At 32.4% G+C, this 23,085-nt stretch overlaps 1 long non-coding RNA gene across 3 annotated transcripts in view; it reads right to left on the reverse strand.

The window, feature by feature from the left end:
* LOC138414055 (uncharacterized) overlaps positions 1–23,085 on the reverse strand; it is a 394,942-nt gene that overhangs the window by 192,222 nt on the left and 179,635 nt on the right. Inside the window, exon 1 of one of the 3 annotated variants that reach the window (XR_011246442.1) lies at positions 21,720–22,740. The exons of the other annotated variants lie outside the window; for them this stretch is intronic. This is a non-coding gene — a long non-coding RNA (uncharacterized lncRNA). Of the gene's footprint in view, positions 1–21,719; positions 22,741–23,085 lie in introns of those variants that run through there. 3 annotated transcript variants of the gene reach the window in all.

Raw genomic sequence — 23,085 nt, forward strand, 5'->3', positions numbered from 1 at the left:
ACAAATCTTGTTCTTAAATTTGGTGCATTTTTTCTTTATTATGTAGTTTTATAGAGAAAAAAAAGGCAGCAGAGAGCATAAACTACTCTTCAGGATCATATATCACTGCATGGCAAATACATTATTGTTCTAAAAGACTAGTTTAATGCTTAGAAAGATTAATCAGCCTTTCATCAAATGCCAACTATGAAAGGCATAATAGAAGGTGGTGGGAATACAGAAATGAATAAGAAATATGCCTTGCTGTACGGAGCTGACAGTTTAGCCTGAGAGCAGACATGTATGTAAATGAATATTTGTAAGGCACTGTGAAAAGCATTGTGATAGAGATATGTACCATCCCAGAAAAGAACAATCAAACTCTGCCTGGGGGAGTAAGCGAGGATTTTTCAAAGGAGATGTCAGAATATTGGAGGACCAGCAGACAATTTTCAGATAAAAAAGAAGGGAAGAATTTTTCATGATGTAGAATAGTATATACAAACATATGGTGCTAGGAAAACCTGGTGAGAGTTCCACACTAACTGAATCATATGCTAAAGAGGAGTGGCAAAGGCCTTAAATGTGAAGCTGACATGGAAAGGATGGACAAACAACTTTCCCCTAGTTCCTGTCCTCTTTACCATCACTCTCTTGCTCGCTTGCTGGCTTTTTTTCTATTATACCACAGCTCATCAAAAAGACAAAAAAGAAAAACAAAACAACCCCCCGCCCCAAACAAACAAAAGACATAAAACCAGACTTGTCCCATGAGTTTTGCCTTAACCCTGCAAGCAACAAGAAGCAAAAAGTTCATTCTTGCTACTAACATCAAATTTTATTTTACAAACATTTATGAGGAAAGGAACCTTTATATACAAGACTCTGGATAGACATAAATAAGAAATAATAGTCTTTACCTTGGAAGTATTTAAGCAGGGGAGAAGCACAGTTAAAATATTTTTTTATAAAAAATACCATCTTCAGAAATAACTTTTCCCTGTATACATCCCCAACCAATCCACATCCTTTCCAGCAGCACATTAATGGAGACCTATGAGCTGATTTGTTGTTTGGGCCAAGACATTGGGCAGTGTGGTGGGCATCATAGCTCCCTGAAGTCATTCATCAAACTAAAATCATCAGACCTCATTTGGAAGCAGGAGAGCTCGGGTAAACAGACCTTTTCCCACTGCCACCTCTGGGGCAAAAAATACACTGTGCTTGCTCAATTCCCAATCCTTCCAAGTAAGTATTTTTATCATGCTTTGCTCAACTGTTCATATTTTATGTTAAAGCAGCTTTTGCATTTTTTAAAAAAGAAAATATACTTTGTGTGTATGTTTAACTATCAATGAAAAATATACATAATCACTAAACTATGTCTAATACTAAATCCAGCTCAAGATTTGAAACTCAATTAAGTAAACTATTTTCTTTGGTATACGAAGCTATGGTAACATTTAAAACTGGGAATTTTGAGTTTTTGCTTTTGAATAGAGCATACAAACTATAATGTAAGTAAACAGGAAAAATGTCACCTCTTAGTTCAATTGACAATACTTAAAATACTAAAAACCCAATTTTCAGGTGATGCTTTCCCAAACATGAACTTGGTCATACCATTAAATACATATAGTTTTAGATCTAAAATATAACTCACAAGTTATTCTACATTTGTATATTACCACAACTGCTTTTAGATAGAAAAAGCCTTCGAGAGCCAAAATCAGATAAAACAACTTGTATAGCTTTCAAAAATCACTGCAGCAATCTTGCAGGAGGTAATGGCATTATTTTGACCATGATACAGAAATTTCTCATTATTCCAGTTCGTTCTTACTGAAGTTACTTTTTAATTTTTTTGCTTGTAGCAAGTACAATTTCTGAAGAACACCATTTCCCCCCCCCAATAACATAAAAACTATATTGAGCATTTCAATATATAAATGTGATAGTCCAGGACCGTAAAGTAACAAGAAAGTTCAAATAGTGATTTTTATAGATGTTTAATACTACGGACCTGTGTTTCTCTCTTTTTTTCATTTTACTCTTTTACTGCCATAAAAAATTTCAAAAACTTTATCTTCCAATAATTTTTGTGGAAGTCTGACTTCTATTATTAATTAGAATATTCATTTATTTTAAATCCATTATTGTCAATATTTTACCATGGCCACCAACAAAATACTTTAGAAACAAACTCAACTGATTTTTAAAAATTCATTTAAAAACGTTCTGGATGTTATTTGTACAGTGAGTTCAAATATCTTATTATATTACATTGGTAGCTATTGGTGCTAAAACAATTTAGTAATATAATATCTTCAGGGAGTAGTTAACAACTAGAAAATAGTTACTGAAATAATGAGAATTTTACCTCCTTACTTAAACTCTTGTTCAAAAAAAAATAAAACCACAGCATATAATTTTTATGTTTTGGTAATGAAACAAAATCACTTTCTCATTCTTTTCAATCTTTAAATGCAGATTGCCAAACTTATAGAAGTTGACTCTGAAGAGATTTTCTGAAATTTTCAAAGCTATGTGTTTAGTCAAGCAATGACCTCAGAGACCTAATACATGGCTTATATGTAGAGCTATTGTCTTAAATATTAATTGTGGCGGTCATATTTTAAAAGATGGAATTTCTGAAAACGTTCAGTTTATTCAAGAAGGCAGGTTAAGAAAAATTAAACTCCACATAATGTGTCTTGCCCTGCAGAAGGCCATCACTTTTCTCTATCAGCTCTATTCTTCACCTATTTCCATGTCCCTCTTAAGATCTTTCAGAATCTTTATATTGCACACCTGTAACTTATATGATATTGTACATGAACTATACTTCAATTAAAAAAAAGTGGGGAGAAAAAGAAATCTTTCAGAATCTTTCTGCAAAATTTCTATTGAGCCATCTAAGGTGCCTATGTATTTTAACTTACAAAACAATACCAAGAAATGTTTTCTCACAGAAAGTTTCTCCAAGATCAATTTAGTATTAATAACCAGTTAATGATACTCAATATGCAAGTTTGTGGGGAGGAAACAAACTTCAGGCAACAGAGTCATAAGACTCTTAGAAAAGGAGAGATGTGATCTTAATTTTTGAAGGAAACTTCAGGAAAAAGAAAAAGAGTACATAATCGAAGGAATAAAATCTTGGAGATCAGTTGGAAAATGGCTGCAATAATCTGGCTGTAATCATCTAGCTGCAATATGCAGGATGACCTAGCACAGTGGAAGTCTGTTTTGTAAATAACCTTCAACCTGTGTGATAGAAATTTAATTTCCTGATGAGACATAGTTAGAAGGATGTTATGAAAATGAAGTAAGTGGCAGTAGGTAGTGATAGATGATTTCAGCTCCTTATTACTTTGGATGGGTAACACACAGATGTTCTCAGAAATTGCTAGATCCACTGAAGGATATTTTTCACTTTTTTGTTAAACCAAGCAACATCCAGATTCTACAGAAGGCCCTCTGCTATACATGTGTTTTACTGCACTCAAGAATTCTGGGCATCTTTTATTGAACTTCAACACTCTAGTTTCTGAAACCTGGTTGCTTTAATCTAATCTACACTCTACCACCAAATCATTTCCTTTCCCAAAGCATCAATTCATTTTCTTTTTCTTTTTTTCAAACTTTTTCTTTCAGTTAGTTTTTTCTGATTTATGTTTCTAGTTAGATCTTGAGGTAAAAAGGAAAAAAAAATCACACTATCAGGTCTGATATTTTTGTGAAAATTTTAGAGAATAGAAGCATTGATGCTTTCAATATCTGCAATGCAAGAGATCCGAGATAGGAAACATTTCTGAGATTTAGATAAGCATAGGTTAGGTGCTGTGTTCCCCACTAATAGCTAGTCATCTAAAGAAGGTCAATTTTGCTCTTAAAATGGACCTATTAGACTTTGTATAAAGAGGTTAGATTAGAGACAAATAAGACTTTCCACACTGAAAACTCACTAAAGTTTAAAAAAATTAAATAGTTCAAAACAGAAAGTATAAAAAGATATTTTTAAGCAGGGCAAGATACACTGACACTAATACATCTTAATGAAAGATTGGTTAGCTTGACTTGGAACTATATTTCATGTCTAAACAGATGAATTAAGCTCAAAGGCTATTCCAAATATCAATATTCAAACCTGTACGTAAAAGACAACAGTTAAGTTAATACTGATTTCCTTTCCAAACCTTAAAAATCATACCAGGCTTCATTTCATCTGGCATTCCTTTCCCTTAATTTACTAAACAATAGAATTAGAGTCAGAAGGAGAAAGGAGATAATTGTGAACACCATTCAGCCTTTTGAAGGTAATCAAAATAACCAGTTACTTCAGAAAACAAGACCAAAAGAAAGCGACAATTGATTCCAGAGAGAAATAAGAGAGTTGAGAACGTATATTTCGTCATCTCCCAACTGGAAACCTGGGAATATATAAAACTTGGATTTTAAATTAATTGCTCTTTCTTATGTGAACCTATAATATGAGTGAAGTGGATTCTTTGAAGTTTTACTCTGGTGTAATTAAGATGATTATGGTTCTTTGATGACATGTTTCAAAATAAAATATAAATGGAAGGTAAGGCTGGCATACCCTCCACTTAATGCTGATTTAAAAAAAAACAAAAAAACAAAAAACTGAAGCAGGCAGCATTTCTCACTTTTCAATATTCTTAGAAACCTGCCACTCTGTTCTCTGTTTTGACTTCCATGATGGCAGTACACTGGCTACTATGATGCTTTTTTCAATGACATTATATTAAGGAAGACTAACATCTCCAAAGGCATGCCTCCTTTCCCATTTCATTCATGTTCACTCCCACATCTGGATTAAGTTCTATACATCGTCACTTAATTGGAAGGGATGTTATTATTTTTTAATTTAACAAATACTTCAAAAATCAGTTGTGTTATTATTACCAAGTTACAAACAAGAAAAGGAAGGTAAGGAAAGTACTTTTTCCCAGATTTGATAACTAGCAAGTGGCAGACGTGGGTTTGAATCAGGCAGTCTGACTCCAGCACCCATTCTTCTAACAATACTGTTCCAGGAGAAGCCCAGTACAGACTCCAAGAGGTATTAGTAGTAGGTGCTAGTAATGATTTTGAAAATATTTTTGCTGTAAAAAATTATTTGCTCCCAATTCTCTTCAATTTATTATTTGGGGGAAGAGAGAGGAGGGGGAAAGATCGTGGGTTTTGTATCTGTGTTCATAATACATAATAAAATAATTCAATCATTATAAACTTGGCTTCTCCCATACTCCTAAGGGTACATTTGCTGGTAACTAAACAAACTGATTTTGATTAAACCTTCTTGATGATTAGTAAAGAAATTTTCTAGTGATAATTTGGCATACAGAGAGCCAAAGTCAACAGCCATGAATAGGAGAATCAGGATACCTATGAACTGTAGTATTTAGAAGTTATCATTACATCAAGAGGAAAAATACTGCTCCATTTACTACACCAATTAAAAGGTATTATAACATAGGCACCAAACAAATTTATTATAATATTTCTGTATGTATCCTCACTAAACATCAAAATTTATTAATAATTGAATATTACTTCAATTATTAAACCCTTGGTAAGCCTTCGTTCTTTCACGGACCAGATAAAGCCACAAGGATTATAAGTTCTCACACTTAAAGATCCTCTGAAATTATCAATTTCATTGGCTGATAATACTACAAAATGGGAATTAGAGTGATTTCTCTGAATATGTAAGTTTTAACTAGATGCCAGTCCTCTGCCAAGTAACGGAATCATTGAAAGATAAGCACTCCAGAAACAGCTTTAAGAATCTTCTTAGTCTTTAAGAAAATGAACCATGTTGAGAAGGGGAAACCCAGTTGGAGAAACAAATACTCATATTACTAGGATTGTTTACTCATTCATTCAACATGTATTTGTTAATTATATGTCAATTCCTGTTCTACAACAGATATAAAAGTAGGGTTCCCAATATATTATCAGGGTAGTTTTCATACAGAATATCAACTAATGGTCTTGTAAAATTCAGTTATCTTTCGAATAGGCTCATATGGAATTTCAAAGTCTATTTTTCATAGAAAGTTGTTCAAAGAGATTGTTACTGGCATTGATTTGGTTATTCTTTCTTTTAAGTAAAGCATATGATTTTTTTTTTTTTTTTTTTTTCCGGTACACGGGCCTCTCACTGTTGTGGCCTCTCCTGTTGCAGAGCACAGGCTCCGGACGCGCAGGCTCAGTGGCCATGGCTCTCGCGCCTAGCCGCTCTGCGCATGTGGGATCTTCCCGGACCAGGGCACGAACCCACGTCCCCTGCATAGGGAGGCGGACTTTCAACTACTGCGCCACCAGGGAAACCCAAGCATATGATTTTTTTAAAAATCCACTAGCTCAGTCAATTTAGCCTATTTTCTATTTTTCTTATGTGGCTCATTTCTGTTTAATATTTTCAACCAAGTTATAATCTTCATGGGGACAGAGGTACCTACAAATGTCTTTTTAATAAGGGTATAGAAATGTGTTTGTTACATGGAAGATAGGTAACTGATGAACCACTCTGATTGCAGATTGATTTTTATTATTATAGGGAGAAGGCAGATATTACTATGCTCAATGCATACACCATGCCCTTTGTTCGTCTTTTCCTTCCTTGAATCATTTACTTAATAGCTAGCACCCACCAGAAACTGGAAGAACACCACAGGTTTAAAGGTTAGCAGTTAATTCTGCAACATTTCCTTTAAAAAGACTTTTTAAAAAAATTTTGTAATCAAAGTGGTGCAAAAGGATGAGATAATCTATAACTCTTTAATCCTTTATGGCTTGAATTTTATTGATTTTTTTAACACAACTCAAATGACAAATTAGTCATGCATCAGAATAGAATGTTATTTCCTATCAATGAACATTAGGTCTTACAATGAATAAGGAATAACTAGTTTGGACAGGGCAGCAAGACAATCTTCTACATATGGCAATTTTCTTTTTGAGTTTGGGTATCATTATGGCCTGTATCAGCCAGAATTGCCATTTAGTTTTCTATAAACTAGAACTTCTTACAAACAAGACAAGAAAAAAATCAAAGAAATATCAGATATATCCCCTCCCTTCAAAAGAAAACTTATTGATAAATTATACACATAACTATAATTACAGCAAAACAGCTATTATAGACAGTTAAGTTCTGTGCATTTAAAACATGTTATTGATTAGAAATTTTGTACTTTAATTAGAAATTATTTAGACTAATTTCACAATAAGTCTGGACAAAATAAAAACATTGAGCTCTTTTCTTTGTTCATTGTACTTAAATGTAAATTCAGTTTCTTTTAACAAAAAACTATAATATTGGGAAAAATGATAACCTATTAATGTACTGCTTCTTGCTCTATATCAAACTAACAAATAAAAAAAATAGTGTTTTCAGAATATAAATATTATAGTTTCAAAATGAATTACTATTAATAAAAAGTCATATTTATTGCTGTTTTCTCTTGGAGACCTTTTATACCCACCCAAGATAACCCAAGATTTAGACTATTCCAGATAAAATTTTCAAAGCATAAAATAATTTTCAGGAATTAAGTTCACCTCAGTAAATAAATGTGTATATGTAAATAGATACATATACATATACATTCTACTATAAATATATATTTATCTGTAATATTATATATAATATAAATGTATTTATGGTATATATTTATAGTAAAATGTATATGTATGCATATACATATATATTTACTGAGATGAACTTATAATAATAAATATATGCATATATTCTACTATATTTTAACTTGTATCTCTGTAAGCCATGTTAGTTTTGTGAATTATAATATTTATTTCTGATTACCATGGTTGCTTTTTATAGCAGCTCTATTAAAGCAAAGAATTGCAAAACAACAGAAATAAGGACAGATGAAGTATTATGAAATCTTTAAGATAAAATTGCTTAAATATTACAGCAAGAAAATAGGCATGTGTTAACTGAAAAAAAAAATGGGTCTAGAGAAAAGTTGATGCATTCTTCATGAGGAAATGGCTATAAAGCTAGCATATTTAGACAAGGATACCTAAGTAGAGGCGCTTTAAAAATATCCTGAAGTAATTCTGCAGTTGTTTCCTTCCTGATATCTACCTATTTCTAATGGACTCAATGTAAATAAACATTTGCTTTTTTAAAATCAGCTTCTTCCTCTAAGGTGATTCCTTCTGCTGTTCTCAAATCCAAGCTGTGAACTTGACCTTCTCCATAGTGAGATCAGAATAACTCCATCCATTTTCATGGGTCAGTAAAGGCCAATCGCTACAAGGTGACATCCTGAGTTAAAGAGGACAGTATTTTGAAGTCAACCATATTTTTGCAAAGCCAAAGATACATAACATAGTAATAAGGCAAACTAGTATTTTTAAAATGTCTGCATTACTTTGTTTTCTCAGAGGCTTTCAGATATTTCACAGTTTTAAAAATGTATTTAATATCTAAAATAAAATTCTGGAAAAAAAAGCATTGCAGGAAGTTGGTTTTCTCTTCCTATTAGATGAAACTACACCTAATTAAGCAGAAGCACAGCAGTGGAATTTTGGAGTGTCCATTACATGTTTGCATGGTGAACAGGCCATCTATGAACTCATCTGAGAGAGAAGGTTACTGCCAGCTGGTATCAAGAATAGAATCATTATTGGGCATTGTATAGTTGTCAAAAATAATAAAAAGCATCACCGACCTCAGCCAAATTTGGACTGGTTGTATAAAAACAAAAATATTAGAAAGTGGTACTACTGTTTTTAGAGGCTAAAGTGTCTTTAAAATATAATCCCTGAAAGACCTGTAAAAACAAATTATTATTTATTGAGGATAAATTTCCATATTATAAGGGAATTTTGTAGTGCAATAAATATAAATAAAACCAGTTTTAAAAAAATATTTTGGAAAAATGTAGTAAACAATTCTCCCTGGGCCTCTTAAATAGGGTTCCATTATTTACAGAGATGTAGTTTCTTATAATAAGAGATAACAGAATTAGAGTGGGAAAAAAATCCTAGTACAGTTCATAGATCATTCTTTACTAACTATAGGATACTAATTATTTCACTGTTTGGGTTGGGGAAGTGCGATATCTTCTCCCTGCCAGAGTTAATGTGTGTATTATGTGAACGGGCTTTGTAAACTATATTTGAATACATTACTTTAATGTTATTTATTTTATTTAAAGCAGTTGCTTATTAGTGTGTAAATAATACCAAATGACAATCCCAGATTATTTACCAATAAAGACAATGTAACAAATATATTCATTAGCACTGCGGGATGTACTCAGTAGAAGCTAGTAAATAACTCAATAGGTGAGTTGTTTAATAACATCTAAACAACAATTTAATCTTATTTTATTCTACAACAAAGAACTTTTCAATTTTTATTGGTAACGTTTGTGTTTTCCTAGTAGAGTAAGTCATCTTAAATTTGAATATAGAATGATAGGAACCCTGGAACCAAAAAAAAAAAATGACAGAAAATGGTAACAAAAATCTCTCTAAAACTATTTGCATTACTTTCAAACAAATATATATCCTTAGTGTCAAAATATTGGATCTTATTTTGTTCATATATGAAATTATGAGGTTAAATATGTTCAGAATCATTCCAAATTATTCTTTGCCAAAGACAATGGTTTAAATTTTTTCTACACCATAAAATTTCAGCAATCCATAAGGACTTTAAAAAAATTGATAATTGAGTTTAAAAAAATTGATAATTGAGTTTAAAAAGATGCATATGTGGGCCAACCTATAATTATAGCTACATATATGTAATAAATAACAAAAGCAAAAGAATAATGGTTAAAGGTTTAAATATTTTCAAATACTTATGTAGCATCTACCTAAAATAATACATACTAGTTCTCAGTTTCAGAAAATATTTCCATTAATAATAGTGATGCTGAGTCCTTGTGTCATGTGGTTCAAATATGCATGAGTCAGTTATATAAAGCAATCACTGCCTTTACTGGTTTAATTAAAGTGATTCTATTTCATATTTTATCTACTAGAGAGAAAAACTGACTTCTACCTTTTTGACACCAGATCTACATTTTAAAAATTATGTAAAGACAGCTGGAAACAACCAATAAGTGTAGAATTAATAAATGAATTTTGCTATATTCACATAAAAAATACTACACCACAATAAAAAGGAACAACCTATTGATATATGCAAATGGGGAAAATCACATGGACAAAATGATGAGTAACATAAGCCAGACAAAAATGTATATGTGCTGTGTGATTCTATTTATATGAAATCAAAAACTGGTAAACCTAATCTATGGCGATAGATATCAATAGGGCATGAAATAGTCTGCTGGGATGCTGGAAATTTCTAAATCCTGATCTGAGAGATTACATGTATGCATATGATTACATATATTTACACATATGTAAAACATTCACCCAGCTGTACGGTTAAGAATCATGTATGTTAAATATCTCCATTTAGCAAAAAAAAAAAACTTTTAATCTCATAAAGAAATAAAAAATTCAAAGGACTATCTTCAATTTTTCAGAAAGGATGCTAAGTGAACATTTCAACAAAACTCATTAAAGGATCAGAGTGATCTAGGATATAAATCAAGGATGAAATTATAAACTAGAAACTTTTAATAATGTGACTTTACAGAAACAATAATTCATGGCAAGGTTATATTCGATTATATATATGTTTTATTAGTCTTTTTCACATTTAATAATGAAGCTAAATCCCCCTTCTATTCTGTTTCCATACCACTAATGTTTTAAAAAGAGGAAAACAGAACATTTGCTAGCTGGATATAAATGAGGTCCTTATGTAAAGAAAGGAATACAAAACTTGAAGGGAGATTTATATTCAAAGCCAACTTTCCAGGCGCTCGTATTATTACCATGAGCAGAAAAAACATTTTTTTTCCCTCTAAGTCACCATTTTCTCCTGGAGAAAATAAGGAAGTTAAAGAAAGAGCATTCAATGATCACAGCTCTAAAAGACAATAAATCAAATATCTGAGTGTTGGAAAAGTGATTTTGGACCAAATTTTTCAATGTTCACCAAGATATTTTGAAAAATAATATCCAGCATTACATAAAACTTAACTGAAGTAGATTAACAATTTTATAAAATGTATTTTATGCCCATATCCTCATTTCTTTTAAGTCTTACTCTTATCAACAGAAGTTAGAAATCTAATTTTAAAACTTTTACTAACAAATGGTCTATAATATAGTTCAAGTTTCTTTCTACACAGCCTGTGATATGGACAAACTGAATTTTAAAGAGATGCCATCATCTAGTGGCAACACCTACTTCAGAGCAGTGAAGCACTATGGGAAGTGTTCTGAGTCTCCGCTTCTGTGGAATGCCACGATAGTGCTCTGCTCAGGGGCACTGGGTGTTATTGATGACCACAGTGAAAAATCACTGCGCCTCTCCAATTCCTGTACCTTTTTGGTTATAATAACATATATGTTAACAAAACAAGCTAGTGAAATTTCCTGACTGAGAGAATGTTTTCCCCCTATTGTACTATTCCACAGCTCTTAATATTTTAAGCCACTGCTGTGCAAAACAGCCTCATACTAGAAATGCAATCGTTACCCATATACATCATCATTTCTTTCTGGAGAAAAACTCTTATGATCAAAAGTGTTTTATTGGTCACTGGCTATTGCTTAACTTAAACAACATTAAATGTAATTCATATATTAAAAAATACCTATTATATAAAATATCTCTCACTATTCTCCATCTATGACTGATTTTTAATACTTTCAGAACTTTGTTTCTTCAACTGTTAAAAAAAAGAGCTTTTAAATCAGAGGATTATATTTAATGTTCCTCATAGTCTCAAAGTCAAAATCATTAAATTTATAGTGCAATGGAAAATAGCATGGACTGGAAGCACCATTAACACAGGTTCAAATCCTAACATGGACACTTACTAGACCAGGAACTCTAAGAAAATTACTTAAGCACTCTAAGAACTCTCATCCGTACAATAGGGATAATTATCCCCACCTTTCATGGTTAGTTAAAGGATTAAGGGAGATGAGATATATGAAGACCTCTGCACAAGATCTGAACCACTGCATCAATAACTGATCATGTATAACACTTTCAATGGCAGGAGTCAATCACTTGAAAACAATGTTGTAGGCAGAATAGATAAAGGGTTCCATCAGCATACTCCTAACAAATGAGTCAGTTTTCTAATTACCTCCCAGGTCAATTTTTTGCAGTTATTTTAGTAAAACTCTTAGAAAAGCAAATTATTGTTGAAATACTGATGGATTGATTATAATAAATCTCTGAGCTTACACAGGGTAAAAGCCCTTTAATTCCCTGGCCAAATGCAACCATGCAATCATTCACCTTCCATTTCCCCTTCTTCCTTCAACCATCAACACACCTTCCCAGAAGAGTTTTAGAAAAGTTTGGCAAAGAAAAGAAGTCTATTTCAAGCCCAAGGAAACTTGTTCAAGAACACATCTTTACCAACCCAGAATTGCCAAAGCAATCCTGAGGAAAAAGAACAAAGCTGGAACTAAAAATAGAACTACCATATGACCCTGCAATCCCACTCTTGGGTATATATCCAGAGAAGAACATGGTCTGAAAGGATACATACACCCCAATGTTCATTGTAGCACTGTTTACAATAGCCAAGACATGGAAACAACGTAAATGTCCATCGACATAGGAATGGATAAAGAAGATGTGGTACATATATACAATGGAATATTACTCAGCCAGTAAAAAGAATGAAGTAATGCCATTTGCAGTAACATGGACGGACCTAGAGATTCTCATATTGAGTGAAGTAGGTCAGACAGAGAAAGAGAAATTTCATATGATATTGCTTATATGCAGAATCTAAAAAGAAATGATACAAATGAACTTATTTATAAAACAGAAACAGACTCACAGACTTAGAGAGTGAAATTATGGTTATCATGGGGGAAGGATGGGGGGACAGGATAGTTAGGGAGTTTGGGATTGACATGTACACACTGCTGTATTTAAAATGGATAGCCAACAAGGACCTACTGTATAGCATAGGGAACTCTTCTCAATGTTATGTGGCAGCCTGGAAGGGAGGGGAGTTTGGGGGAGAATGGATACATGTATACGTATGCCTGAGTCACTTTGCTGTGCACCTGAAACTATCACAATATTGTTAAACGGATATACTCCAATATAAAATAAAAAGTTTTTTTTAAAAAAGAACAAAGCTGGAGATATAACCCTCCCAGACTGCAGACAATACTACAAAGCTACACATCCAAAACATCATGGTATTGGCTCAAAAACGGACGCACAGATCAATGGAACAGAATAGAGAGCCCAGAAATAAACCCATACACCTACAGTCAATTAATCCTTGACAAAGGAGGCAAGAAAATACAATGGATAAAAGTCTCTTTAGCAAGCGGTGTTGGGAAAGCGGGACAGCTACGTGTAAATTGATGAAGTTAGAACACTCCCTCACACCATACACAAAAATAAACTCAAAATGGCTTAAAGACTTAAATATAAGACATGACACAATAAAACTCCTAGAAGAGAACACAGGCAAATCATTTTCTGACATAAATCTTACCAATATTTTCTTAGATCAGTCTTCCAAGGCAAAAGAAATAAAAGCAAAAAATCCCCCAAAAAACAAATGAGACCTAATCAAACTTAAGACTTTTTGCACAACAAAGGAAACAATCAACAAACCAAAAAGACAACCTACAGAATGGGAGAAAATACTTGCAAAGGAAGCAACCAACAAGGGGTTAATTTGTAATATACAAACAGCCCATACAACTTAATACCAGAAAAACAAACAACCCAATCAAAAACTGGGCAGAAGACCTAAGCAGACATTTCTTCAAAGAAGATATACAGATGGCCAACAGGCACATGAAAAGATGCTCAACATTGCTAATTATTAGAGAAATGCAAATCAAAACCACAGTGAGGTATCACCTCACACCAGTCAGAATGGCCATTATCAAAAAGTTTACAAATACTAATGCTGGAGAGGGTGTGGAGAAAATGGAACACTCCTACACTGTTTGTGAAAAATGTAAATTGATGTGACCACTGTGGAAAACAGTATGGAGGTTCTTAAAAACCTAAAAATAGATCCAGCAATTCCAGTCCTGAGCATATATTTGGAAAACAAAAAAACTCTAATTCCAATATGAACCCCAATGTTCACAGCAGCACTATATACAATAGCCAAGACATGGAAGCAACCTAAGTGTCCATCAACAGATGAATGGATAAAGAAGAAGTGGTGTGTGTGTGTGTGTGTGTGTGTGTGTGTGTGTATACACACAGACACACTCACTCACAATGGAATACTACTCAGCCATAAAAAGAATGAAATAATGCCATTTGTAGCAACATGGATATACCTAGAGATTATCATACTAAGTGAAATAAGTCAGACAGAGGAAGACAAATATCATATGCTATCACTTACATGTGGAATCTTAAAAAAGGATAAGAATTAATCTATTTACAAAATAGAAACAGACTCACAGACATAGAAAACAAACTTATAGTTACCAAGGGAGAAGTGGGGGGATGGATATATTAAGAGTATGGGATTAAAAGATACATACTTCTATATATAAAATAGATAAGCAACAAGGATTTACTGTACAACACAGGGAACAATATTCAATATCTTGTAATAACCTATAGTGGAAAATAATCTGAAAAAAAATGTATATATATAACTGTAAAACTGGATCACTTTGCTGTACACCTGAAAGTAGTACAATATTGTAAATCAACTATACTTCAATAAAATAAAGGTCTTTACCTGCTCAGATAATATTAATGACAGTAGTTTTTTCGCTATTGAGTATATAAGTAGCTCCAAGTGAAACGCATGGATTTTTTTAAAAAAGCTGATTTTCCAGAGATGTATGTTCATGGTCATTGCTTATAATCCAATAGACAAAGACAGTTTACTAGTGTTCCCTATTTTTACCAAGGTACTTACATCCTACTCTTGATATTTTCCTTACCACTAGGGAAAGAAAACATAAAGATCTCTTACACACACACACACACACATCATCTTGTGAACATGCACACACACATAAACACATATTTCAGCTGTACTTGGATCATTTTGCATGTTGCCAGGGAGTATATAATGTAAATGGCATAAAGGCATAGAGTACATAGAGGGGATCTACACACTTAATTGATTTTCACAAAACCTGCTGCATGTTTTGGTCTGGTTGTAATTTCCAATACATTAATGGTTCTGCTGCCACTTAGACATACATCATTCCAAGTACTCATAGGTATTACTTGCCTTTAACTAGTAAACCTAGTAATGATGCTTCCAATCCAATTTAAATCCATTACAATTTAGCTCATTTCTGTGAAATTTAGGAGAGCACAGCTGTACATTTTGCACATCTGTAAATTACTTTTGATTGCACTTTCCTCAAGTGAGAAAGGAGAAGCTCTACCTTCAATGCAACTTGTATATCTGACCACAGAAATGCTAGTAAATGCCTGTGCTTTATATATATAATTTCATTTTGGGCTACATAATCTCATCTCACTATTAATCCAGACTTTTATGTGACTTAGCTACTACAAGTTTCATCTTGAGTAGGCATTAAAATGGAAAATGGAAACTGTAAGATATTTGATTACTCTTAAGTTGTTAACTTATCTAAGAGGAGGGAACAATTTTCATTAGGTAGACTGGCTAATTCTGAAAGTAGGAAATATGCAAATACTCCTACATTCTTATTTAATGATTTGGGTATTGAAAATTAAAACAAATTCAAGATATGAGGTAGCGTAATAGCCTAACATTTTATCTAAGACCAATTCATTCAATAAGCCTTTTGTCTTATATCAGACATTTTGAACTGTTGATTACCAAAGTCAATTACTGGCTTCTAGTAACAAATAGCAGTTTCTAAATTAAATTTTTGGCACAAAATATGTCAATAGAAAAATGTTATCATTCTATAAATATTCTGAACTGATTATTGCTCTGTTTCATCTGCCAAAATTACAAATCGTTCTTTATTTCTACATCCTTGTTGATTCATTTCCTGACAATCGAACATGTTTTAGAAATAGCTAAATCACATTTGAACAGAGATTTTCTGTGCATCAACTTTTTAACTGTCACGCTCCCTGAATGTATCTAAAATTGGCTGTTGTCAAAAAAAAAAAAAAAAAAATCCCTCCAGAGAATATTTATGAATGAACCCTAGGAATGGAGAGGAAAGAACATGTGATCAGGTTAGAATCCTACAGAATAAGCACTGGCAACATACATATAATTTTCAAAAACTGCTCCACTAGCAAAAAATTCATATCTAAATTATTATGCCTTATGAAGAATGTAATAGAAAAAAACTTAAAGAATGCTTTTAAAAAGTAATTTTCAGATGACATCTCAAATAAAATTATAATAAAGCTAATCCCACATATTTAATTTCAGGAAGATTGCTCTTTCACTGTTTAAATATTTTGCACACACAGCGAATATTGATATAAACTATTTTGATCACAAAACACAGTTTATTAATTCACAAGTAGAAAATGCATGTTGTACAGTTTTCAGCAACTCAATCTTTCATGCACAACTGTCCGCATTCTTCAGGAAAGTGCCCAGGTTTAGGCAAGAATGAAAAACTAATTATCCTTGTTAAGGCTGAGTTGGCTTGGTTATTATGCTGATTTGGCCAACTGATTGAGCTGACCTACCCAAACTGTGATTTTGTTTTTTTAAACCACTATACAGAGAAGAACACTGCCTTTGCCAAAGAAACCCCAATCACAGACCCTCCAGTGAACAACAAGAAAGAGTGTGTTCTGCAACCCCTCTCTGTAAAAATTTCTGAGATTAGTGTTATGGGGGCTCTGAAGCAAGACTAGAGGATTTCAACAGGGAAATGATTGCACGGGTCTGAAACACCATAGATCATACAGACTGGACCAAAATCATCCCTTTGCCACCACTTTCCCAGCAGTTCTTAAGTGAAGGCTGCTCTCAGAGCCCACTGGGTATCTTTCCAGTTTGTTGTTTATGTATGAATAGCAAGTTGTAATTAGTTGCTATAAAAATACACCATGTCATTAATCTTCATCTTATTTTCTATTTTAGTTTTTTAAACTGAAGTCCACAGAAAGCCCATGTATTCCTCACATTTACATAAACATTAAAAAAATACACAATCATTCCTTTCAAAATCTCTGCAAATCGTAGTTGATAATCACAGGAAAGAAAAAATTTTTTGAAATATTTTCAGGCACCCCCCAACACACACATTATGACCTCTAAAGTTAATGGGAGAAATGGAAAGCAAGGCACGACTTAGTCTCATGATATTTTTAAGGAGAACTATTATGTAACAATTCAATAATAGCAAAGTGGAAGCAAATATAAAATTAGTAAATAATAATTTTTAAGCAAATGATGGCATTCTATATTTCCTATAAATTAGTAAATCTTTAAAACTAATAATTATCATATATTTAGAATCACTACACAAACATGTAAATGACCACTAACTTACACAGCATATTCAGTGCTTCAAAATATCAAAATCATCAGATTTGATGTGATCTTTATACTGACTCATATATAGACTAGATTTCAATAAGAAACTTAAAATCTTCATTTATTCAGTGGAATATGGAATAAGAATAAACTTAGAGCCTACTACTACACTTTCCGGCCTAATGCTCACAAGACAGATATCTCAGGATGTAGGCAGATACTCAGGTTGGCAGACATACCTGGACACATAAACAAGAGAAAACTAAAAACAAGTTTTTTAGAAAAAATTTTGAGCACCAAAAAAGAGGCCTTTTGCTGATCTTGATTCTGAAAGACTATACAGCTAAATATAAATAACCATTGTTTAAATATATACTAGGTCAGGTCGCTTATAAAATAAACCCTACCATGTTTAAAAACGATATCAAATAGCAATATTTACTTTATGATAATTTAAAAATTAAACCATTATTAAGTAAAAAATGCAACAAGTGCAAATCAACCATTCTTTTATATGAAAAAGTCAAAACCAGAGAACGTTATTTTTATTCACTATTAACTGTGTTTAAATCAAAGCATAACATTTAAAAAATTACTTGGTTATCTAATTTATAGTTAAATATTAGCTGCGTGGAAATATGACAGTTGTTCATCTCATAAAAGAATAATACACTACAGTTATTTCTGTGGAAAAAGTCTTACGAATGCATTTTTTAAATTGTAATTAATTCTTTAATGTTCAAGATTTATTTTACTAATTAAATGACAAAATATTTATCAGCAGTTTACATGAAAAGTATCTCTTGACTTTTAGCACATAATTCCTCCAAAACAACAAAGGTCGGTTTCTCACGTGCTTCACCATCTACGTTTGTTATTGCAAATCCAAGATCATCCCACATATACCAATCTTTTATGGCAGAGGTCACTGAAGTTGTGCCAAAATTCAATACTTATATTCTATCTAATGCAGCGATACATTTATCTCATTGCTGGAATTTACCATTTAAAACAAAGCATTTCATTTAAATGATAAAATGCTCATCCAAAATGCCCTGTTGTAACATTTCTCACATTTTAAAAATCGTGGATAAAACACTGCAGTTTTAAAGTTTTCCTTTTTAACAAGAATTAAATTTTATACTTAATTATTTAAGAGTTCTTTTAAATGGGGGTGGGGGAAGAAAGCATTTTATGCCTGTTGCATAATTGAAACAAACCAAAACACTGTCACACTTAAAACGGTAAAGGCCCATAATCTAAATTGACAACTACAAATGAAATTCACTTTCTCTGAAGAGTGAAGTAGTTTCCCTATGGTAAAGTGGAATAGGTTTTAGTATTTCCAAAAACTTGGGGAAAATGCTGAATAAAGCAAATTATTCCAACTGTTCTTTGCAAATAAATTTAACAAAAATATCAAAATATTTTTCTTTTTGAAAGTAATTGTATCCTGAATATTGTTTTAAAATGTCAACTCAGTGAAAAAATGTAATCAGTGTTTTGCATTTATGGTTCCTAAAGGAAAATTAGCTAATAAGTCTGCTAAAAAGCCTACACTTTTGAAATACGCAATTACAATTCATAGCTATAGCAAAAGACAGTAAATTTCTTAGTAAATTTAGCTAAAGTGTATAACTTAAATTTTTCTCACTACTTACTTGTTTCTCCCTCAACTCAAAAGTGTTTGTCAGTAATTTTATACAATTAAATTTCTTCGGAACTCACAAACTAACATATCTGTGTACTTTAAAAGTTCGATATTTTATGGCATTTATTTTGCTATGGCCTCTAATTAACCAAAAAACCCCACAACAACAGCTAAAATCATCAGCTGAAACATTTTTCAGTATATTTTAGAGAAACATTCTGTCAATTTCAAGTAAGCAAAATACTTAATTAAAAAATAAAAAATGGAAACAGAAGACAATATTGTATGTATGAGAGCTAAGATTAAAATAAAAATAGAATTCAAAAATAATGTTTTAAGCAAGAACCCTGCTGAATAAGCAAGCTATCTTATTTTTCCTGCACCTGTTTGATGATAGTAAATGATAAAAATGTTCCTGCTTTATGCAAATTTTGAAATATCGAACATATATTAACTTTTTTTTTTAAGAATATTGAAGATTACATTAAATGAGAATTCAACTGCGAACTCACATGGAAGTACAGAACTTATCCAGGTAAATATCTATAAATAGCAGATATGTACTGCCCTTTCCCAATTTATAGCATCTCTGTATTTTAATGCTGACTGATAGGGTAACTTCAAACTCTCCATGCCTCAGTGCAACTAACAGCAATGTAAATACAGAAATACCAAAAAATATTTTATATATACATAAATTATATATATATTTATTTGATCTGAAAGAAATCAGATGCATTTTCTAATGCTAAAATTTATTTAAAGTTAATTTTCATTTTTTTCTATGACCCCAATTAGCAATCTTTTATACTGTATAATAAAAAAGAGAAGATAAACATAGTGATAAATAAATGAAAAACATACCTAGTAAGACAGCTCTAACTCATGTTTCTTTAAAGAATAAATCAGGCTCTCATCAATATTTTTAAAAGAAATATGATTATTGTAAAGTGAAAAATAAAGTTTCACTCTAGATTACCACAGACTAACATATAAGGCAAAATAGCATTTAGTATAATAGGATTTCTTAAAAAAAAAACAGGGCAACAGAGATCCTACTTTTCTGCTTTTAAATACACTGCAGTGTGTCTATTTTTAATGTCTAAATATATTGCTGAAAATGGTTACATAAAATCTGAGGTTGTTAATATCTGATTACTAAGGTATTTCATTGCAACCTGTGAATTTAACTCTTAAAATACTGGAGTGTAAAGTAACGTATCGGCTTACATGATAAAATCCAGTTAAATAAAATAAAAACTGACAGTTCTGAAAATTAGATGAAAGTGACTTTGACCTTTCTTTCATAAAAAAGAAATCATCATTTTTATTGCAAAACAGCAATTAAATACAATTATTTTAAGTTATTCAGTCATGTTTATATATCAAGCACTTTTAAAACATTTGTTATAAATACCATCAGGGTGTTAATACACTTTTAAAATTATACAAAAAGTGCCAACATTTTTTAGAATCCCAAATACTATGATATTTAAAATATACAAAAATCCCATTTTAAAAAGGTTAAGCTGAATTGTGCACACAGCGAAACTTCTAGAAAACTTCATTACTTACTGTTCACTGAGTATTACTTACAGAGATTAACAGTTTTAAGAATTCATCTGTTATTTATCCTGAAGTGTTTTGAATAACCCTTTCGTACTGTATACTTCTCAGTGTGATGACCATCCCTACTCTGGTCTGCTGAGAAAAACAAAAAAATCGGTAAACCTTCTTCTTTAAGATTGTTCTTGTTATAACGTATTTTAGGTGGCCACAAGCAGGAATTCATAATTCTCAAAGCAACAATATAAGGAAATTTTTTTTAATGTTTGTTTCATATTTACTGTATAAAGTCATTTTGACATGCCTACACAACTGGTTATGGAAGCTCTCAGACATGATTCCTAATAAAAAATTTTTTTTTTTTTTGCTCCAGGTTCTTTAGAGAAAGCTTGCCGCTGGGAAGTTGATTTTGGCCAAGTGCCAAAATCATGTGCAAAGGGGCCTCATTAGGGATTCATGGCAGCCTTCAGCACTAACAAAAAATGTGACCCAACAGGCTAAATCAGCGACTAAAATTAAAAAGTAAGAGACAAAGACAACTTACTTAATATTCCTTCCAAAGCAACATTAAACTTTTTTTGGTAATTAAACCCTTGTTAGTCTAATGCAGCGTTCCTCTGTCCTCAAATGATTGTACAATTACTCTTTAAAACTTGTCAATTTCCCTTCTAAATACACTTTCTTTCTACGGCAGTTTACAAAGATTTTGCTATATAATAAAACCCTATATCCAGTATAATCAGTTCAACAGCAGAAAACAAAATCTTAAAAATGCAGACTACAGTATTCCCTTAAGATTTAAATAAACAAACAAAAAATAAGCAAACAAATAGTACCTTTTAAACTTCTACAAAAGTGAACAGGCACACTCCAAACTCACGTCGCTTGTGATGAATCATTCTCACTGCCCAACTTTTCCCCAAAAAAGTAGATTTGATACGCAGCCTTACCTAGATGTCTTCTGGCTTTTCTGCAGATCAAAAAGTTTCCTGCCTAAGCACACAGATATTCTTTCACAAACCATAAAGGGCCTTTTATGAATCCAGCACTGTAACAGGCTGCCTTCCACACCACGTTGAGAGCCCAGTGTGCCAGCTCTCAAGATAAAATACATTGCTAATACACAATTAGTGGGAGAGGTTGTCTACTGGAGAATTTATCTTAACGAAAGAAGGAAAAAGAAGCTTTTTTTCTTTTTTTTTTTTTTTTCTTTTTTTTTTGGAAAAAGCAAAGAGGGTGCGGTCAGATGTTAGGTTTTGCCTGAGAAAGGGCCCTACACTGCACTAGTACCTAAATACTAGCAGAAGCTGCCTGGGAAGAGAGCCAATGGAAGGACTTTGTTTGACCCAGCTGCCAATCTCCCCTGAAGCCGTGCGCCAGACTAAACACTCACACTATTTTAACTCAAATCAGGCTACAGCAGCTGTTTGCTTTCCGGCTCTGAGCTCTGCACCCAACATGGCTTGTGCAGTTCACCCAGCGAGCTCTGCTAGCTGCCTGGCTAAAATCTGTTCTGGATTGGGATTTGTCATTGGAGAGCAAAATTTAACCCTATTCCTCGTGGTAAATATGAACTGTTTGTTGTTCAGCGTTTGGATCTTGTATTTTGGAATAATTTTGCGATCTATTTAAAGAAGAGTGATATTTTATATCACAGAGGAAAATTGAGATTTGAAGACTATAGAGATTCATATATTTCTTTGAAATTCTAACATAAATTCTTCTGATGTATTCAAATTAACACTAAAATAACCCTTGTGTGTAACAATAACAAGACTTATACCAAGCACTTCTAAGAACAAAGATGGTACCCATTCAACCCAATCCAAATGTCTTTGGCCCTACCTAGGTGGAAAGTTGGTATCACAGGATCAGAGACTCATCATTCTGAGAGTTGGTAATTACTGCTTAATGCTCTGGAAAGTTCCTCCAGAAGCAACATCTAAGCACACAAGTAGTTTGTTTTCCTTATATGGAAAAGTACAAAGTGGTCCAATTTATCTTTCCTAAATTTCTAAGCTTATTCAGCTATTAGGCTGAATGTGAAAATAAATCCTGAATTGTAAAAGATTAAAACATGCCCATTGGTAGTCTAAAGTGAAAAGGAAACTAAAGAGAAGTTAGTCAGGAGAAGCACAATTTAAATAATGGTCAAAATTATCTGATGTATCAGGGAGAAGAGATCTGATAACCAAGAGCTATTGCACCCAAGATAGGAGACAAACATTACATATATGCAGAAAATAAGTCAGGAAGTCATTCAACACGTGGAAGAGGTAGAGAAGTCGAGAGGAGTGTGATAACATGGACTATAAC

Source organism: Delphinus delphis, chromosome 4 (assembly GCF_949987515.2).
Source record: "Delphinus delphis chromosome 4, mDelDel1.2, whole genome shotgun sequence".
NCBI lineage: Eukaryota > Metazoa > Chordata > Mammalia > Artiodactyla > Delphinidae > Delphinus > Delphinus delphis.